This window comes from Bubalus kerabau, chromosome 4, assembly GCF_029407905.1.
Source record: "Bubalus kerabau isolate K-KA32 ecotype Philippines breed swamp buffalo chromosome 4, PCC_UOA_SB_1v2, whole genome shotgun sequence".
Taxonomy (NCBI): domain Eukaryota; kingdom Metazoa; phylum Chordata; class Mammalia; order Artiodactyla; family Bovidae; genus Bubalus; species Bubalus kerabau.
The window spans coordinates 110,544,019-110,566,083 of NC_073627.1; the positions used below are offsets into that span (position 1 = coordinate 110,544,019).

The 22,065-nt window shown below is 38.6% G+C and overlaps 1 long non-coding RNA gene and 1 other non-coding gene across 9 annotated transcripts in view; one reads left to right on the forward strand and one right to left on the reverse strand.

Moving 5' to 3' along the window:
* LOC129650091 (uncharacterized) overlaps positions 1–22,065 on the reverse strand; it is an 87,326-nt gene that overhangs the window by 30,213 nt on the left and 35,048 nt on the right. The gene's annotated exons all lie outside the window — the stretch shown is intronic.
* TRNAE-UUC (transfer RNA glutamic acid (anticodon UUC)) lies at positions 16,093–16,164 on the forward strand. Its single transcript has one exon. It is a non-coding gene; the product is annotated as a tRNA-Glu (tRNA).

A 22,065-nucleotide genomic window follows, 5' to 3' on the forward strand; every position in this document is an offset into this window, starting at 1 on the left:
GTACAACTGTCAGAGGCTGAATTAGCTGCCTCTGATCTTAAGCGGCTACCATTTTAGGTCTGATATTTGCTGGACGTATTTTTTATTCCCCAGCCACAGGACAGTGTGTGAAAATGAGCACAGGGTCCATGAGTTCCAGACCATGTTCAGGTTGCTCTGATTTACTTCAGGACAGATATACCACAGCACAACCCCAAAGCACTGTGCCCTTGGAGAGCTTAGTCAGCGTTATTTCCTTCCAAATCCCTAGCCCTGAGCTGTGATGTGGTAGAACTTGATAAATTTTGGTGGAATTTAGATATTGCAGAAGTTAGATGCTTATCATTGCAAAAGAATCAATCCCAGGGACTTCCCTGGTGGTCCAGGGGCTAAAACACCACCCTCCCAGTGCAGGGGACCAGGTTCGATCCCTCATCAGGGAACTAGATAGATAGCACATGCCGTAACTGAAAGATCCCACGTGCCTCAAATGAAACCAAGTGCAGCCAAATTAATTAATTAAAATTTCTTTTAAAAAAAGAGAATCCATCCCAGGCCTATTGCCCTCTCACTTCTACCTGCATGTTTCTCAGGTACGAGTCATTGAGAGAATGAATGAACTTGTGTTCCTACTCATCAGGCACCATTATAAATCAATGCCAAAACTTAGCCTTACATCTCCTTTCCTGTTTCCCCACCCAGTAAGTGAAAATGGTGACCACCTTGGCAGATGGAGGAGACGTGAACACAGTCGTGGGAAAGAAGTTTCTCCACTCCAGAATTACCCAAAGGAAACGGCTGAACCCCACTACGCACAGAATCATAATCAACTGGACTTGGAGTCTGCAAGATGTCAGGGGAGCCTTGGCAGAAAGGCTAATCAGCAGATGTGAAAAATACCACACTCTTCCGGCATTTGCTGTTGCTTGCTGAACTGTGAAGAACTGCATGAACTCTGTTTAAGCTGCTTTCTATACCATTGCCAATCACCTTTTTGGACTTGGAAGTGCTCTTTTCCTATTGACACTTGCATTATTTCATTTTGCATGCATCCAGTGATTATCCATAAGCAACATATATAATCTGCGCATATATTTTTTAAAGATCCATCCATGCAAAATGGTAAATAAAGTCTAAATTCTATTCTTTTTTGCAAAGTTATAATCATAGCCCATGTCATTAAAAGTTTAAATTGGTTTCATATAAAGATCAGTGTAATAGGTCTGCATATACTTTATAGAAAATTAGCTTCTATAAAGATTTTTTCACTGTTTACTAGTGAAATGAGATAAGCAAAGCTATTTATAAAAGGCCTTATGTCGTGTACATACATTGTCTTTGAAATATTTGTGATTTAGTTTATTGCTTGTAAAAGAGAAATTATATAATTTATTTAGTAAATACTATTGTAAACTATAGTTTTATTGAAAGAAATAAAATATTTTGTTCTCAATTGTGGCTTATGGTCTATATATTTTTTCTTTTTGTTAATAAAAAAGAAGTAACTTTGACATTCCTCATTTTTACATATTCTAGATTGCTAAATAAACTGACTCTCATGATAGATGAAAACTGAGAGAAAATTCTCCAGGCCCTGAGAAAAGACTCAATAACAGATCCTGCTCTGTTTGCTCAAGATTTTTTCCCAAATGTCCTGGTGTTAGTCAGCTTTCACTGTGTTATATTGTGGTAACAATCCCCAAATCTCTGGATTGGGGATCCAGAGCATCCTCTAGGACATGCCACTTTTATGGCAGAAGAAAGTGATAATGGAACCATGGAGCTCAGAAAGCTAGTGCTTAAATATGGTTTATAGAGCTTCTGCTCACATTCCACTGGCCAAAGCAAAAGACACAGACAAGTCTGATGTCAAAGAATTGGGAAATATACTTTTCATATAGGAATAGACACAGCAGAGGGGGACAATGAATATTTTAAGCAGTTAATACATCTGTAGGGGCTTCCCTGGTGACTCAGTGGTAAAGAATCCACCTGCAAGAGACACGGGTTCAAACCCTGGTCTGGGAAGATCCCACATGCCATGGAGCAACTAAGCCCATGCACTGCATCTATTGAGCCTGTGCTCTAGAACCCGTGCTCCATAACAAGAGAAGCCATGGCAGTGAGAAGCCTGTGCAGCATAATAAGAGAGTAGCCCTGCAGCAACAAAGACCCAGCACAGCCAAAAATAAAGAAAATTATTTTTTAAAAATATTCACTGGAAAGACTGATGCTGAAGCCGAAGCTCCATACTTAGGCTACCTGATGCAAAGAGCCAACTCACTGAAAAAGAACCTGATGCTGGGAAAGATTGAGGGCAGGAGAAGGGGGCAACAGAGGATGAGATGGTTCGATGGCATCACTAACTCAATGGACATGAGTTTGAGCAAAATCCAGGAGATAGTGAAGGACAAGGAAGCCTGGTGTGCTGCAGTTCATAAGGTCACAAAAAGTCGGACACAACACTGACAGAAGAACAATGATTTAAAAAAAAAAATACATCCAAAACATCTCTTGAGTGTCCCAAGCAGCAGAAGCTTAAGAGGTTGTGTACTCATACACTATGGAAAAAATCATTAGAAAGCAAAAAGACATTCCTGGTAAATACTCAATGTAAAATATTAATGCTGCTACTGCTACTGCTAAGTCACTTCAGTCGGGTCCGACTCTGTGAGACCCCATAGACGGCAGCCCACCAGGCTCCCCCGTCCCTGGGATTCTCCAGGCAAGAACACTGGAGGGGGTTGCCATTTCCTTCTCCAATGCATGAAAGTGAACAGCGAAAGTGAAGTCGCTCAGTCGTGTCAGACTCTTCGCGACCCCATGGACTGCATGCACCCTACCAGGCTCCTCTGCCCATGGGATTTTCCAGGCAAGAGTACTGGAGTGGCAAACTGATTCTCATAAGCAAGCACGGTATTAGCTTTTGTAACTACAGCTGGGAGCCATGCTATAAGCAGTAATTTCACTTGCAGAGCTGGTGCTGGGACTCAGTCCTGGGTTGAGTTATCAATGGGAAATTCTGCTGAAATGGATTGTGGAGGATTCTTGCTGTCTCTTGCCTTGCTGTCTCTAGTATCCACATGTGCTAGCAGATGCCCGTTCTTCCTACAGGGTTTTTCTTAACTGGAATCCCACTCTTATCCCCTCCTATTTGTAAATCTACCCATTTATCTAAGCATGGGTCCTTGAGTGCACTACCCATTGATTGTATAAGGGTCATAGATGTATATTATACATGAAATAATATGCACAAGTTGAGTATGCCTTTGTGTATATGGGGGCTTTTTTCATGAAGAGAAAGGCTATAATTTCCATCAAATTTACAGTGACAGATCCAAGAACTGTTAGGAACCACTATTTTGAGGCTTAACTCAAATACTACGTCAGTGCCATAAAGCTGTCTATGATCCCCAGCTCCCTCCCCCCATCATCACCCTTGGTCAGCCTGTGGGCATCTCACTTGTCTCAGAAAATCTCAACACTTTGTACCTTTTTTCAATGTTGGAAGTATAACTTTAATAAAGTATACAGCTACTAACTGCATAGTTCAGTGAATTTTTACATATAAATGCACCCTCAATCTCTATCAAATTACCAATGGCATTTTTCACAGAATTAGAACAAAAAAAAATTTAATTTGTATGAAGACAGAAAAGACTGAATAGCCAAAGCAATCTTGAGAAAGAAAAATGAATCAGGAGGAATCGGGCTCCCTGATTTCAGACTATATTATAAAACTACAGTAAGACAATATGGTACTGGCACAAAAACAGAAAAATCAATGGAACAAGATAGAAAGCCCAGAGACAAACTCATGCTTCTAAGGCCACCTAATCTATGACAAAGGAAATAAGAATATACAGTGGAGAAAAGATAATCTTTTTTTTAATTTTATTTTATTTAACTTTATAATATTGTATTGGTTTTGCCATATATCAAAATGAATCTGCCACAGGTATACATGTGTTCGCCATCCTGAACCCTCCTCCCTCCTCCCTCCCCATACCATCCCTCTGGGTCATCCCAGTGCACCAGCCCCAAGCATCCAGTATCGTGCATTGAACCTGGACTGGCGACTCGTTTCATATATGATATTATACATATTTCAATGCTATTCTCCCAAATCATCCCACCCTCTCCCTCTCCCACAGAGTCCAAAAGACTGTTCTATACATCAGTGTCTCTTTTGCTGTCTCGTACACAGGGTTATTGTTACCATCTTTCTAAATTCCATATATATGCATTAGTATACTGTATTGGTGTTTTTCTTTCTGGCTTACTTCACTCTGTATAATAGGCTCCAGTTTCATCCACCTCATTAGAACTGATTCAAATGTATTCTTTTTAATGGCTGAGTAATACTCCATTGTGTGTATGTACCACAGCTTTTTTATCCATTCATCTGCTGATGGACATCTAGGTTGCTTCCATGTCCTGGCTATTATAAACAGTGCTGCGATGAACATTGGGGTACATGTGGAGAACAGTGTGGAGATTCCTTAAAAAACTGGAAATAGAACTGCCTTATGATCCAGCAATCCCGCTGCTGGGCATACACACTGAGGAAACCAGAATTGAAAGATAATCTCATAATAAGTGGTGCTGGAAAACTGGATAGTCACATATAAAAGAATAAAATTAGAACACTCTAACACTGTACACAAAAATAAAATCAAAATGGATTAAAGACCTAAATGTAAGGCCTGATACTATAAAACTCTTAGAGGAAAACAAAGGTAGAACATTCATTGAAATAAATTGCAGCAAGATAATTTTTCACCCACCTCCTAATGAAAATAAAAACAAAAAAACAAATGGGACCTAGTTAAATTTAAAAGCTTTTGAAGAGCAAAGGAAACCATAAACAAAACAAAGACAACTTCAGAATGGGTGAAAATGTTTACAAATGAAGCAACTAACAAGGGAGTAATCTCCAAAATACAGACAGCTCATGCAACTCATGATCAAAAAGACAACCCAATTAAAAAATAAGCAAAAGACCTAAATAGACATTTTTCCAAAGAAAACATACAAATGCCCAAGAGGCATATGAAAAGCTGCTCAGTAAAGCTAATTATTAGAGACATAAAAATCAAAACTACAATGAGATATCACTTCATACCAGTCAAAATGATTATTATAAAAAAAATCCACTAACAATAAATGCTAAAGAGTATGTGGAGAGATGGGAACCCTCGTACATTGTTGGTGGGAATATAAATTGGTAGAGCTACTATGGAGAACAGTATGGAGGGTCCTTAAAAAATTACAAATAGAACTATCATATGACCCAGCAATCCCACTCCTGGGCATATACCCAGAGAATAAAGGATACCTGCACTCTGATGTTCACTCACTGCAGCACTGTTTACAATAGCCAAGACACGGAAGCACCTAAATGTCCATCAACAGAGGAATGGATAAAGAAGATATGATACATATATATAATGGAATATTGTTCAGCCATTAAAAAGAATGAAATAATGCCATTTGCAGCAACATGGATGGACCTAGAGAGGACCATACTGGGTGAAGTAAGTCAGAGAGAAAAGGAGAAATCTTATATGACATTCCTTATATGTGGAATCTAAAAAGAAACGATACAAATGAACTGACTCACAAAACAGAAAGAGACTCATAGACTTAGAGAACAAAATTATGGTTGCCAAGGTGGGTAGAATGGGGTAAAAGATAGCTAGGAAGTTTGGGATCAATGTGTACTCACTACTATATTTAAAATGGATAACCAACAAGGTCCTACTGTATAGCACAGGGAACTCTGCTCAATGTTATATGGCAGCCTAAATCAGAGGGGTGTTTAGGAGAGATGGATACATGTATATGTATGGTTCAGTCCCTTTGCTGTCCAACTGAAACTATCACAACATTGTTAATCGGCTATATTCCAATGTAAAATAAAAAAAAATTAAAAAGACATACAGATGGCCAAGAGATGCAAGAAAAGTTGGTCAACATAGATAATTATTAGAGAAATGCAAATCAAAACTACAATGAGGTATCACCTTACATTGGTTGGAATGGCCATCATCACAAAATCTATAAACAATAAATGCTGGAGAGGGTGTGGAGAAAAGGGAACCCCCCTACACTGTTGGTGGTAATGTAAATTGGTACAGCCACTATGGAAAACAGTATGGAGGTTCCTTAAAAAGCTAAAAATAGAGCTACCATATGACCCAGCAATCCCACTCCTAAACATGTATCAGAGAAAACCATAATTTGAAAGGATACATGCACTCCAATGTTCACTGAAGCCCTGTTGACAATAGCTAAGACATGGAAGCAACCTAAATGTCCACTGTCAGATGAACAGATAGAGAAAACGTGATACATATATACAATAAAGTATTACTTAGCCATAGTACAGTATTAGTCACTCAGTTGTGTCTGACTCTTTGCAACCCCATGGACCGTAGCCCATCAGGCTCCTCTCTCTAGGGACTTTTCCAGGCAAGAATACTGGACTAGGTTGCCATTTCCTTCTCCAGGGGATCTTCCCAATCCAGGGATCAAACCCAGGTTTCTTTTATTGCAGGCAGATTCTGAGCCACCAGGGAAGCAAAAGTTACAAAATAGTAACATTTGCAGAGGCATGGATGGACCTAGAGACTGTTATACAGAGTGAAGTAAGTCAGAAAAACAAATATCATATATTAATGCATATATGTGGAATCTAGAAAAACCGTACAGAGGAACCTGTTTGCAAAGCAGAATTATAGAAAGAGACATAGAGAATAAACATATGGACACCAAAGGGTTGGAAAATTGGGATTGATGTTTGTACACTACTACGTATGAAGTAGATGGCTGGTGAGGGCCTACTGTACAGCACAGGAAAGAAAAAAATAGAATATACAATCTGTTTGTAAGCTATATTAAGTTAACCTTAAAAATCCATTCCAATATACATTAGGTGCAGAAATATACTGTTTGATCCCAGTTACATGAGGTGCGTAGAATAGTCAAATTCAGAGAGTCAGAAAAGTACACTGGTAGATGCCAGGGGCCGAGTGGTGGGGAGGGTAGATGGGGAAGGGTGATGGGAAGTTAAGTGTTTAATGGGAACAGAGGTTCAGTTTAGGAAGATGAAAAATTCAGGAAATGGATGATGGTGAGAGTTGCATTAACAATGTGAACATACATAGTGCTACTTAACTGTACAGTTAAATACAGTTAAAATAGTATGTTTTCATGAGACTTTTACCACAATAAAAAAATTTTAATTTCCCACACATCTTCAAAGATAATAAATTATATGGCACCCATGAAACATAACCAGAATGCTGTGACAAAAATGAACATTCTTACAGATGGCCAAAAAGCACATGAAAAGATGATCAACATCACTAATTATTAAAGAAATGCAGCTCTAAACTACATGCACCCCAGTGTTCACTGCAGCACTATTTACAATAGCCAGGACACGGAAGCAACCAAAACGTCCATCAACAGAGGAGTGGATAAAGAAGATGTGGTACATGTATATACAATGGAATATTACCCAACCATAAAAAAGAAGAAAATGATGCCATTTGCATGAGTGGACCTAGAGATTGTCATACTGAGTGAAGGCAGACTGCTACTGCTGCTAAGTTGCTTCAGTCGTGTCCGACTCTGTGTGACCCCATAGACGGCAGCCCACCAGGCTCCCCTGTCCCTGGGATTCTCCAGGCAAGAACACTGGAGTGGGTTGCCATTTCCTTCTCCAATGCATGGAAGTGAAAAGTGAAAGTGAAGTCACTCAGTCGTGTCCGACCCTCAGTGACCCCATGGACTGCAGCCTTCAGAGAAAGACAAATATTGTAAGATAATGCTTATATGTGGAATCTGAAAAAAAAGGGTACAAATGAACTTATTTACAAAACAGAGTCACAGATGTAGAAAACAAACTTATGGTTACCAGGGAGTAAGGGAGGAGGTATATATTGGGAAATTGGAATTGACATACACATACTACTATATATCAAGGACTTACTGTATAGCACAGGGAGCTCTACTCAATAGTCTGTAATGGCCTATATGGGAAAGAATCCAAAAACAGAGTGGATACCCTTTGTATCATGTTAGACTTAGTAAATAGGCATGGTAGTCTTGAGCAAACATAATCTAATAACCTATATTATATATAAATAATAAAATGTATAAAGCCTCCAAATTTTTCTAAAACCTAGACCTAGAGAGTGTCTTATTGAGTGAAGTAAGTCAGACAGAGAAGGAGAAAAATCGTTTGACATCCCTTATATGTGGACTCTAGAAAGAAATGATACAAATGAACTTACTTACAAAACAGAAAGAGACTCAGACTTAGAATACAAACTCATGGTTGCCCCAGGGAAGAGATAGTTAGGGAGTTTGGGATCAACGTGTACACACTTCTGTATTTAAAATGGATAATCAACAAGGATCTATTGTATAGCACATGGAACTCTGCTCAATGTTATGTGGCAGCCTGGATGGGAGGAGGGTTTGGGGGAGAATGGATACATGTATATGTATAGCTGAGTCCCTTCACTGTTCACCTGAAATTATCATAATATTGTTAATCAGCTATACTCCAATACAAAATAAAAAGTTCAGAAAAAAATTAAAATGAATGTGTGTTAGTCGCTCAGGTGTGTCCGACTCTTTGCAACCCCATGGAATGTAACCTGCCAGGCTCCTCTGGCCACGGAATTCTCCAGACAAGAATACTGGAGTGGGTTGCCATTTCCCTCTCCAAGGGATCTTCCTGACCTAAGGAGCGAACCCAGTCTCCGGCATTGCAGGTGAATGCTTTACCATCTGAGCTACTAGGGGAGCCCTTTGGAATGTGTGTATATGTATGGCTGACTCACGTTGCTATGTACCCGAAACTAACACAACACTGTAAATCAACTATATTTCAATAAAATTTTTAAGTTAAATAAATAAATGTAGGGAGGCTAGCCAACTTAAAGAGCCCACACTTCTAACCCCTTATGCTATATAACCACCTACATATGTATATAACTTGTATGTGTTATACAACCTCATATATGAAGGCTCTATACAGACGAAGAAAGCAGTGACAAAGGAAGAGATTTATGCAGGGAAAAAGTAGGAAACAAAAAAAAGATAGTTGGATTTTGTACAAGAACTTAAGAGCTGCATGTGTTAAATGAGAATAAGAAAGTATGAAAACAATAGATGTTAAAATTACATGGTTACATATTGGACTGGAACATCTTGGCATGTTAGTATACCCAGGGAAATAGACCTGTGTTATATTTTAGGGTTAACTAGGATTAGTGTAACAGTTAAGAAAAATGAGATAGCATACGCAAATGTTTGCATAAAGAGATGAAATTAAATGCAAAAATAATCAGTAAAAATAGCATCTATGCATTGGAAACACATTCAAGGACATGCATTATACTTCAAACAAAACAAGGCATTTCCATAATGTGAGCATCATATAAACATTTATTTAAACTGTTATTAAATACTAACTAGGGATATCAATACTTACAGAATTTTCTTTTAAGTTTCTAATATGTGAAACAAAAATTAAATGGCAACATTCAAACTTCTGTACCATGCATTTGCATTGCTAAATTTTTTTTTCTTTTAAACTTTTTATTTTGTATTGGGGTATAGCCAATTAACAATATTGTGATAATTTCAGATGAATAGTGAAGGAATTCAGCCATACATATACATATATCCATTCTCCCCCAAACCCTCCTCCCATCCAAGCTGCCACACAACATTGAGCAGAGTTCCATGTGCTATACAATAGGTCTTTGTTGGTTATCCATTTTAAATACAGCAGTGTATAAATGTTGATCCCAAATTCCCCGTCTCTTTCCCCCAGCAACCGTAAGTTCATTTTATAGGTCTGTGAGTCTCTTTCTGTTTTGTAAGTTCATTTGTATCATTTCTTTTTAGATTCCACATATAAGGACTATCATCCAAGATTTCTCTTTCTCTGACTTATTTCACTCAGTATGACACTCTCTAGGTCCATCCATGTTATAGTAAATGGCATTATTTCATTCTTTTAATGGCTGAATAATATTCCATTGTTTATATATATATATACACCACATATTCTCTATCCACTCCTCTGTCCATGGACATTTAGGTTGCTTCCATGTCATGGATATTGTAAACAGTGCTGCAATGACTATTAGGGTGCATGTATCCTTATGGATCATGTTTCTCTCCAGATATATGTCCAGGAGTGGGATTGCAGGGTCATGTGGTACTTCTATTTTCAGTTATTTAAGGAACCTCCATACCGTTTTCCATAGCAGCTATGTACCAATGTACCAATCTACATTCCCACCAACAGTGTACGAGGGTTCCCTTCTCTCCACACACTCTCCAGCATTTATTATTTGTGGATTTTTTGATGATAGCCACTCTGGCTGGTGTAAGGTGATATCTCATTGTAGTTTTGATTTGCATTTCCCTAATAATTAGGGATGTTGAACATCTTTTCATGTACCGGTTAGCCATCTGTATGTCTTCTTTGGAAAAATGTCTATTTAGGTAGTCTGCCTATCATGAAAACTGGACAGCCACATGTTTAAAAAAAAAAAAAGATCATTCTTTAACTTCATAAACAAAAATAATCTCAGAATGGAATAAAGACATAACGTGAGACCAGACACTATAAATCTCCTAGAGGAAAGCATAGACAGAACACTCTGACATAAATCATGGCAACTTCTTTTTTGATCCATCTCCCAGAATAATGGAAATAAAAACAAAAATAAAAGGGACCTACTTAAACTCAACAGTTTTTGAATACCAAAGGAAATAATAAACAAAATGAAATGACAACCCACAGACTGGGAGAAAATGTTTGCAAGTGACATATAAAGAATTATTCTCCAAAATTTACAAACAGCTTATGATGCATAACAGCATCAAAACAAATATCTATGCATTACTAAATTTTATAGACCAAATATTCTAGAAACCATGCAAATTTAACTTTCAGTTTTTAGATTTATAACAAAGAAAATGGTAATTTATAATACTCATTGTTTGGGGCATATAGATAAAGATTTCAATATATATTTTAGTTTTTAAGTGAGTAAATAAATATATGGAAAAAGAATGAATATTCTGGAAACATAAAAGAGCTCTTGGAAATTAAAAGCATAATTGTATAAATTAGAAACTAAGAGAGAGAGAGTTATTAGGAGATAAGGTTGAAGAAATATCCCCAAAAGATTAAAAATAGGTAAAATGGAATAAGAAAACTTGAAGACCATTAGATCCAATATCAAAACAACAGGACTTCCAGAAAGAGAAAATAGAGACAATGGATGTCAGAAAACCCTCAAATAAGTCAAGAAAAATTTCTAGAGCTAAAGGATATGAGTTTGTTTCCAGACTGAAAGGGATTCTGAGTGCCCAGCACAATGGATGAAAATGAACCTGACCATGCAACTTCAGACCACCAAGGATGATGACTAGATTCTATAATTTCAGACAGCAAAATTAATTTTATATAAAAGCTCAAGTCTCAAAATTGTATCAAATTTCTCAATAGCATTCTGATAGCTAGAAACTAATGGAACTATGCCTTTAAAATCCTGAGAGAAATTAATTGCCAACCTATAATTCTATATGTGCTTCCCTGTGGTTCAGCTGGTAAAGAATCCACCTACAACGTGGGAGACCTGGGTTCAATCCCTGGGTTGGGAAGATCCCCTGGAGAAGGGAAAGGCAAGCCACTCCAGTATTCTGGCCTGGAGAATTCTATGGACTGTATAGTCCATGGGGTCACAAAGAGTCAGACAGGACTGAGCAACTTTCACTTATAATTCTATATGCCCTGTATACTGGTCAGTGTTCTCTAGAGAAATAGGATGGGGGAGACAAAGACATAGATGGCAGGTTTATTTTCAGAAATTGGCTCACACAACTGTGGGGAAAGGCAATTCTGAAATTCATAGGGCAGATTTCCAGGCTGGAAACACAGCAAGGGTTGATGGAGCAATCCTGAGACAAAATCTCTTCTTTTCCAGGAAACTTCAGTTTTTGCTATAAGGCCTTAAAACTTGATTTAGTCACTTAAAAACTAAAATACATATTGAAATCCTTATCTAGCTACCCTTTACCTTGAAAGGGTAATCTCCTTTAAAATCAGCTGATTAAAGATCTTAATTATGGGACTTCCCTGTCAGTCTAGTGGTTAAGAGTCCATGCTTCCAATGCAGGAGGTGTGGGTTTGATCCCTGGTTGGGGAACTAAGATCCCACATGCCTCTTGGGGTGGCTAAAAAAAAAAGACAGATTAAAATTTAATAAAGATCTTAATTATAGCCACAAGATATTTTCAGTGTTTCAAATATTAGTGTTTGATTAAATAAATAGGTGCTCTACCACTAGCCCAGTTGATACATAAAATTAATCATCACTCCCTGAAAAACCAATTAAAAGTGAAGGTAGAATAAGTTATCTATGCAAAAATCTTTTCCATCTTCCCTTTATCTAAAGACTTCCAAAAGATATGTTGAACCAAAATGAGATAGTAAACAAAGAAAAAGAAAGGCATGAACTAGAGAAATCACTGGATCCAAAAAAACAGAGGTCAAACTCAAAGGGAGGTGAAAGGAACCCCCAGGATAAATGTAAAGGGAAATCCCAACATGGCAACAATGGAGGAGATCTATAAATATATCATTCCAGATGGGAGCAGGTGAGATGGCTCCAGACACAACTTCTCCAAGAAGGTGAAAATACCCAAAGACTTATTTAAAAAGACCAGAAAATTAATTCTAGGTATCCTGGATCTAAGCCTGGAACAGGGAGCAAGGGAAGGTTATTAACAGAAAAAAACTGGTTAAAATATGGAATTTAGTTAATAGTAAAAATATGAATAAAATCTGGAATTTAGTTAATAGTATTGATAGCACTGGTGATAGAAGCAAGGTTCAATGCTGTAAAGAGCAATATTGCATAGGAACCTGGAATGTTAGGTCCATGAATCAAGGCAAATTGGAAGTGGTCAAACTGGAGATGGCAAGAGTGAACATTGACATTCTAGGAATCAGCGAACTAAGATGGACTGGAATGGGTGAATTTAACTCAGATGACCATTATATCTACTACTGTGGGCAGGAATCCCTTAGATGAAATGGAGTAGCCATCATGGTCAACAAAAGAGTCCGAAAGGCGGTACTTGGATGCAATCTCAAAAACGACAGAATAATCTCTGTTCGTTTCCAAGGCAAACCATTCAATATCACAGTAATCCAAGTCTATGCCCCAAACAGTAAGGCTGAAGAGACTGAAGTTAAACAGTTCTATGAAGACCTACAAAACCTTCTAGAATTAACACCCAAAAGAGATGTCCTTTTCATTATAGGGGACTGGAATGCAAAAGTAGGAAGTCAAGAAACACCTGGAGTAACAGGCAAATTTGGCCTTGGAATACGGAATGAAGCAAGGCAAAGACTAATAGAATTCTGCCAAGAGAATGCACTGGTCATAGCAAACACCCTCTTCCAACAACACAAGAGAAGACTCTACACATGGACATCACCAGATGGTTGACACTGAAATCAGACTGATTGTATTCTTTGCAGCCAAAGATGGAGAAGCTCTATACAGTCAGCAAAAACAAGACCGGGAGCTGACTGTGGCTCAGATCATGAACTCCTTATTGCCAAATTCAGACTTAAATTGAAGAAAGTAGGGAAAACCACTACACCATTCAGGTATGACCTAAATCAAATCCCTTATGACTATACTGCTAAGTCACTTCAGTTGTGTCCCACTCTGTGCAACCCCATAGATGGCAGCCCACCAGGCTCCCCCGTACCTAGGATTCTCCAGGCAAGAACACTGGAGTAGGTTGCCATCTCTTTCTCCAATGCATCAAAGTGAAAAGTGAAAGGGAAGTCAATTAATCGTGTCTGACCCTCAGTGACCCCCTGGACTGCAGCCTTCTAGGATCCTCCATCCACGGGATTTTCCAGGCAAGAGTACTGGAGTGGGGTGCCATTGCCTTCTCCGATACAGTGGAAGTAAGAAATAGATTTAAGGGACTAGATCTGATAGAGTGCCTGAAGAACTATGGATGGAGGTTCGAGACATTGTACAGGAGACAGGGATCAAGACCATCCCCAAGAAAAAGAAATGCAAAAAAGCAAAATGGCTGTCTGAGGAGGCCTTACAAATAGCTTTGAAAAGAGGAGAAGTGAAAAGCAAAGGAGAAAAGGAAAGATACACTCATTTGAATGCAGAGTTCCAAAGAATAGCAAGGAGAGATAAGAAAGCCTTTCTCAGCGATCAATGCAAAAAAATCTCAGAAAACAATAGAATGGGAAAACTAGAGATCTCTTCCGGAGATGGGCTCAATAAAGGACAGAAATGGTATGGACCTAACAGAAGCAGAAGATATTAAGAAGTGGCAAGAATACACAGAAGAACTATACAAAAAAAGATCTTTACAACCCAGATAATCACAATGGTGTGATCACTCACCTAGAGCCAGATAACCTGGAATGTGAAGTCAAATGGGCCTTAGGAAGCATCACTAAGAACAAAGCAGTGGAGGTCATGGAATTCCAGTTGAGTTACTTCAAATCCTGAAAGATGATGCTGTGAAAGTGCTACACTAATATGCCAGCAAATTTGGAAAACTCAGCAGTGGGTGGGTGGGTTTCCACAGGACTGGAAAAGGTCAGTTTCCATTCCAATTGCAAAGAAAGGCAATGCCAAAGAATGCTCAAACTATCACACAATTGCACTCATCTCACACGCTAGTAAAGTAATGCTTAAAATTCTCCAAGCCAGTCTTCAGCAATACGTGAACTGTGAACTTCCAGATGTTCAAGCTGGTTTTAGAAAAGGCAGAGAAACCAGAGATCAAATGGCCAACATCTGCTGGATCATCGAAAAAGCAAGAGAGTTCCAGAAAACCAGTTATTTCTGCTTTATTGACTATGCCAAAGCCTTTGACTGTGTGGATCACAATAAACTGTGGAAAATTCTGAAAGAGATGGGCATACCAGACCACCTGACCTGCCTTTTAAGAAATCTGGATGCAGGTCAGGAAGCAACAGTTAGAACTGGACATGGAATAACAGACTGGTTCCAAATAGGAAAAGGAGTATGTCAAGGCTGTATATTGTCATCCTGCTTATTTAACTTATATGCAGAGTACATCATGAGAAACACTGGGCTGGAAGAAGCACAAGCTGAAATCAAGATTGCCAGGACAAATATCAATAACCTCAGATATGCAGATGACACCACCCTTATGACACAAAGTGGATGGAAATGAAAGAGGAGAGTGAAAAAGTTGGCTTAAAGCTCAACATTCAGAGAACTAAGATCATGGCATCTTGTCCCATCACTTCATGGGAAATAGATGGGGAAATAGTGGAAACAATGGCTGACTTTATTTGGGGGGCTCCAAAATCACTGCAGATGGTGACTGCAGCAATGAAATTAAAAGACGTTTACTCCTTGGAAGGAAAGTTATGACTACCCAGAGAGCATATTAAAAAGCAGAAACGTTACTTTGCCAACAAACATCCGTCTAGTCAAGGCTATGGTTTTTCCTTTGGTCATGTATGGATGTGAGAGTTGGACTATAAAGAAAGCTGAGTGCCGAAGAATTGATGCTTTTGAACTGTGATATTGGAGAAGACTCTTGAGAGTCCCTTGGACTGCAAGGAGATCCAACCAGTCCATCCTAAAGGAGATCAGTCCTGGGTGTTCATTGGAATGACTGATGTTGAAACTGAAACTCCAATACTTTGGCCACCTGATGTGAAGAGCTGACTCACTGGAAAAGACCCTGCTGCTGGGAAAGATTTAGGGCAGGAGGAGAAGGGGACGACAGAGGATGAGATGTTTGAATGGCATCATCGACTCGATGGAGATGGGTTTGGGTAGACTCCAGGAGTTAATCATGGACAGGGAGTCCTGGCGTGCTGCGGTTCATGGGGTCACAAAGAGTCGGACATGACTGAGCGACTGAACTGAACTGAATTGTACAAAAGTCAATACTTAGTTTGTAAAAAATAATGTTAAAATCATATGTAAGTATGACTCAAGAGAAACTGGGTAAATGGTATGTAGAAACTCTGTTCTAGGGAATTCCCTGACAGTCCAGTGGTTAGGACTTGGCATCTTCACTGCCAAGGCCTGGGTTCAATCCCTGGTTGGGGAACTAAGATCCCATGAGCCACATGGTATGGCAGAAAAAAAGAAAGAAACCCTGCTCTATCTTTGCACATTTTCTGTAAATCTAACATTACTCTCAAAAAAAAAGTTAATTAAAACCGTGTACACCTGTGGCGGATGCATGTTGATATATGGCAAAACCAATACAATATTGTAAAGTAAAAAAAAATAATAATAATAAAAGAATTTAAAAATAAATATAAAAAATAAAAAAAAAACTGAAGAAATAAGGAAAAGATTTAAACAGACATTTCAAAGGAAAATATATGGCTGAGGACTTCCCTGGTGGTACAGTGGATAAGAATTGGCCTGTGAATTCAGGGGACACAGGTTTGATCCCTGGTCCAGGAAGATTCTACATGCCATGGAGCAACTAAGCGCATGAGCCACAGCTACTGAGCCTCGGTGCCCCAACTACTGAAGCTTGTGTAGTTGTGTAGTTGTGATCTGGACATTTTCAGATCATTCTATCCAAAACCAGCTGTATACACATGTGCCTACAGCCTGTGCTCTGCAACAAGAGAAACCACCACAATGAGAAGCCCACGCACCACAACGAAGAGTAGCCCCCACTCACGACTAGAGAAAGCCTGTGCACAGCAACGAAGACCCAGAAAAACTAAATAAATTAAAAAAAGAAAATACATGGCTGACAAATAAGAACAAAAAAGATGCTCAACATCATCAGTCATTAGGGAAATGCAAATTAAAACTATAATGACATGCACATACACTAAATTGGCTTTTTGTAATTGACAATACCAAGTGCTGGTGAGAATGCAAAGTAATTCTGTCATACTTTGCTCTTGGAAATGCAAAATGGTACAGCCACTGTGGAAAAATTTGTCCATTTCTAATAAAGTAAATCATATACCCTTATATGACTCAGCAATTCAACTCCAAGTATTTACCGTAGAAAATTGAAAAGTTCTATTTTCATAAGCACTTTTATGTGGATACATATAACAGCTTTATAAATAATTACCAAACCCTGAAAACAACCCAAATGTCCCACAATGTGTAAATGGATAAATAAACTGTGGCTCATTCATACAATGAAATGACACACAGCAATAAAAAGAAAAAAATTACTGACACACTCAAAAATGTGGATGGCATTATGCTGAGTGAAAGAAGCTAGACTCTAAAGGTCAATTACTGTATAAATTCATTTATATGACATTCTAGAAAAGGCAAAATGATAGGTTAAGAGAACAGGCCAGTGACTGCCAACTAAAATAGGGGTAGCATGAGGAAATTTGCTTCCCAGATGGCTCTAGTGGTAAAGAGCCCGCCTGCCAATGCAGGATACCCGGGTTCCATCCTTGGGTTGGGAAGATTCCCCGGAGGAGGGCATGGCAACCCACTCCAGTATTCTTGCCTGGAGAATCCACTGGACAGAGGACCTGGCAGGCTACAGTCCATAATGTTGCAAAGAGTTAGACAGGACTAAATATTAACATACTTAAAGGCAGAAATAGACAACAATACAATAATAGTAGAGAACTTCAACACCTCACTTTCACTGATGGATAGATCATAAAGATAGAAAATCTATAAGGTAACATTGGACTTAAACTACACATAAGACCAGATGGACTGGACATTTTCAGATCATTCTATCCAAAACCAGCTGTATACACATTTTTCTCAAATGCACAGTGAACATTCTCCAAGATATGTCATATGTTAGGCCACAAAATTAGAAAAGGTCAGTTTTCATTTCAATCCCAAAAAAAGGCAATGCCAAAGAATGCTCAAACTACCGCACAATTGCATTCATCTCACACGGTAGGAAAGTAATGCTCAAAATTCTCCAAGCCAAGCTTCAACAGTACATGAACCAGGAACTTCTAGATGTTCAAGCTGGTTTTAGAAAAGGCAGTGGAACCAGAGATCAAATTGCCAACATGTGCTGGATCACCGAAAATGCAAGAGAGTTCCAAAAAAACATCTGCTTTATTGACTATGCCAAAGCCCTTGACTGTGTGGATCACCACAAACTGTGGAAAATACTGAAGGAGATGGGCATACCAGACCACCTGACCTGCCTCTTGAGAAATCTGTATGCAGGTCAGGAAGCAACAGTTAGAACCGGACATGAAACAACAGACTGGTTCCAAATAGGAAAAGGAGTACGTCAAGGCTGTATATTGTCACCCTGCTTATTTAACTTATATGCAGAATACATCATGAGAAATGCTGGGCTGGAGGAAGCACGAGCTGGAATCAAGATTGCTGGGAGAAATATCAATAACCTCAGATATGCAGCAGATGACACCACCCTTATGGCAGAAAGTGAAGAAGAACTAAAGAGCCTCTTGATGAAAGTGAAAGAGGACAGTGAAAAAGTTGGCTTAAAGCTCAATATTCAGAAAACTAAAATCATGGCATTCAGTCCCATCACTTCATGGCAAATAGATGGAGAAACAGTGGAAACAGTGACAGACTTTATTTTGGGGGGCTCCAAAATCACTGCAGATGGTGACTGCAGCCATGAAATAAAAGGACGTTTACTCCGTGGAAGAAAAGCTATGACCAACCTTGACAACATATTAAAAAGCAGAGACATTACTTTGCCAACAAACGTCCGTCTAGTCAAGGCTATGTTTTTTCCATTAGTCATGTATGGATGTGAGAGTTGAACTTTAAAGAAAGCTGAGCACCGAAGAATTAATGCTTTTGAACTGTGGTGTTGGAGAAGACTCCTGAGAGTCCCTTGGACTGCAAGGAGATCCAACCAGTCCATCCTAAAGGAAATCAGTCCTGAATGTTCATTGGAAGGACTGATGTTTAAGCTGAAACTCCAATACTTTGGCCATCTGATGCAAAGAGCTGACTCATTTGAAAAGACCCTGCTGCTGGGAAAGGTTGAAGACAGGAGGAGAAGGGGACGACAGAGGATGAGACGGTTGGATGGCATCACCGACTCAATGGTCATGAGTTTGAGTAAACTCTGGGAGTTAGCGATAGACAGGGAGGCCTGGCATTCTGCAGTCCATGGGGTCGCAAAGAGTCGGACACAACTGAGCGAATGAACTGTACTGAGGCCATAAAACAATTCAATAATTTTAAGACTGAAAAACTGTCATGCATCTTTTCCAACCACAGTGGTATAAAATTAGAAATCAATGAAAAGAAAACTGGAAAATTCTCAAAAACATGGAGATGAAACAATATGCTCCTGAACAACCAATGGATCAAATAAGAAATGAAGAGAAATCAAAAAATATCTTAAGACAAATGAAAATGAAAATAAAACATATCCGCGCTTATGGCATGCAGCAAAAGCAATTCCAAGCCAGACATTCACAGTGATAAGTGCCTACATTATAAAACAAAGCCCAAAGTTAGTAATAGGAAGGCAATAACAAAGATCAGAACAAAAATGAATGAAATAGAGACAAGAAAGACAAAAGAAAAGATCAATGAAACCAAAGGTAGTTTTTTGAAACAACGAATGAAACAGACAAACCTTTAGTTCAATTTTTCCAAGAAAAGAAAAAGAAGAGTCAAAAAAAAAAGATAAAATAGGAAATAAAAGAGGTATTACAACAAATACCATGGAAATGCAAAGGATCATAACACACTAGTATATATAATTGTATGCCAACAAATTAGACAACCTAGAAAAAAATGCATAAATTCCTAGAAACTTACAACCTACCAATACTGAATCATTAAGAAACAGAAAATCTAAACAGATCAATTACTAGTAAGGAGATTCTATCAGTATCCAAAAAACCCCCCAACAAAACAAAATTCCAAGCTTTTGTTCACTGGCTTTACTAATGAATTTGACCAAAAACTTAAAGAAAAATTTATACCAATCCTTCCCAAACTCTTCCCAATATATATAAGAGGAAGAAAAACACATTTATTTTATGATGTCAGCTTTAGCCTGATACCAAAACCAGTCAAGGACTCTACAAGCAAATTACAGGTAATATCCCTGATGAACAAAGAGCAAAAATCCTCAACAAAATATTAGCAAACCAAATTCAGCAGTATATTAAAAGTATCATAATACCATGGTCAAGTGGGATTTATCCCGATGATGCAAAAATGGTTTGACATTCACAAACTGATATCATATACTACATTACCAAAATAAAGCATAAAGATGATATGATCTCAAGAAGTGCAGAATAAGCAAATATTTTTCTTTTTTCAAATGAAAACTTCAATATCCATTTATGATAAGAGCTCTCAACAAAGTGAATATACAGGGACATTACTGTTGGTTTGTAGCCATAGGAGTTTTCCAGGTAAAATTCAAAACAATCTTCCATTCATAGAGGGAAAGGAGAAATAAGGAAAGAGATGAGATTGGTAGGCTGAAGCTTTAATAAGCAAGGGAACTTACATACTGTGCTTGTCTTGGACAGTCACAAGATGAGTTGATCTCCACACCTGCATGCCAGGACTCAAAAAGTTTATATTCAGGCCTTCAAGGAGTTTAGTCACGTATACAGGCCAGATGTTCTCAACAACACATTATTGTCTCAAGGCTCCATTCTTTAAATGGATCTTAGTGTAGAAACAATTGACAGTGTACGTTTCAAGGATGGGGGAAGGGAGGAGCCTCCAATTGCCTAGATCCAGTCCACAGGTCAGCCACAGTCATCTTCTCAACAACCATCTCCAATACTTAACTCAATGTATTAAAGGTCATATATGACAAGCCCACAGTTAACTCAAATGGTGATAAGCTGAAAAGTTTTCCTCTAAGACCAGGAACTGGACAAGAATACCCATTCTCACCACTTTTATTCAACATAATATTGAAAGTCCTAACCAGGGCAGTTATGCAAGAAAAAGCAAAAAAGACATCTAAAATGGAAAGGAAGAAGTAAAGCTGATAGAATATTATATATAGAAAACCCTAATGACTCCACCAAAAAAATTTTTTTACGAATTCAGGAAAGCTGCAAGATCCTATAGTTCAGTTCAATTCAGTTGCTCAGTCATGTCCAACTCTTTGCTACCCTATGGACTGCAGCACACCAGGCTTCCTTGTCCATTACCAACTCCCAGAGCTTGCTCAAACTCATGTCCATCAAGTCGGTGATGCCATCCAACCACTTCATCCTCTGTCATCCCCTCCTCCTCCTGTCTTCAGTCTTTCCCAGCATCAGAGTCTTTTCCAATGAGTCAGTTCTTCGCATCAGGTGGCCAATGTATTGGAGCTTCTGCTTCAGCATCATTCCTTCCAATAAATTTTCAGGGTTGATTTCCTTTAGGATTGACTGGTTGGATCTCCTTGAAGTCCATGGAACTCTCAAGAGTCTTCTCCAGTACCACAGTTCAAAAGCATCAATTCTTCAGCGCTCAGCCTTCTTTATGGTCCAACTCTCACATCTGTACATGACTATTGGAAAAACCATAGCTTTGACTAGACAGACCTTTGTCAGCAAAGTGATGTCTCTGCTTTTCAATATGGTGTTTAAGTATGTCATAGCTTTTCTTCCAAGGAGCAAGCATCTTTTAATTTCATAGCTGCAGTCACTGTCTGCAGCAACTTTGGAGGCCAAGAAAATAAAATCTGTCACTGTTTCCATTGTTTCCCCATCCATTTGCCATGAAGTGATTGCCATGATCTTAGTTTTCTGAATGAAGTTTTAAGCCAGCTTTTCATTCTCCTCTTTCACATTCACCAAGAGACTCCTTAGTTCCTTTTCTCTTCCTACCATTAAAGTGGTATCATCTGCACATCTGAAGTTGTTGCTATTTCTCCTTGCAATCTTTATTCTAACTTGTGAGTCATCCAGCCCAGCATCTTGCATGATGTACTCTGCATATAAGTTAAATAAGCAGAGTGACAATATACAACCTTGTTGTACTCCTTTCCCAATTTTGAATCAGTTTGTTGTTCCATGTCCAGTTC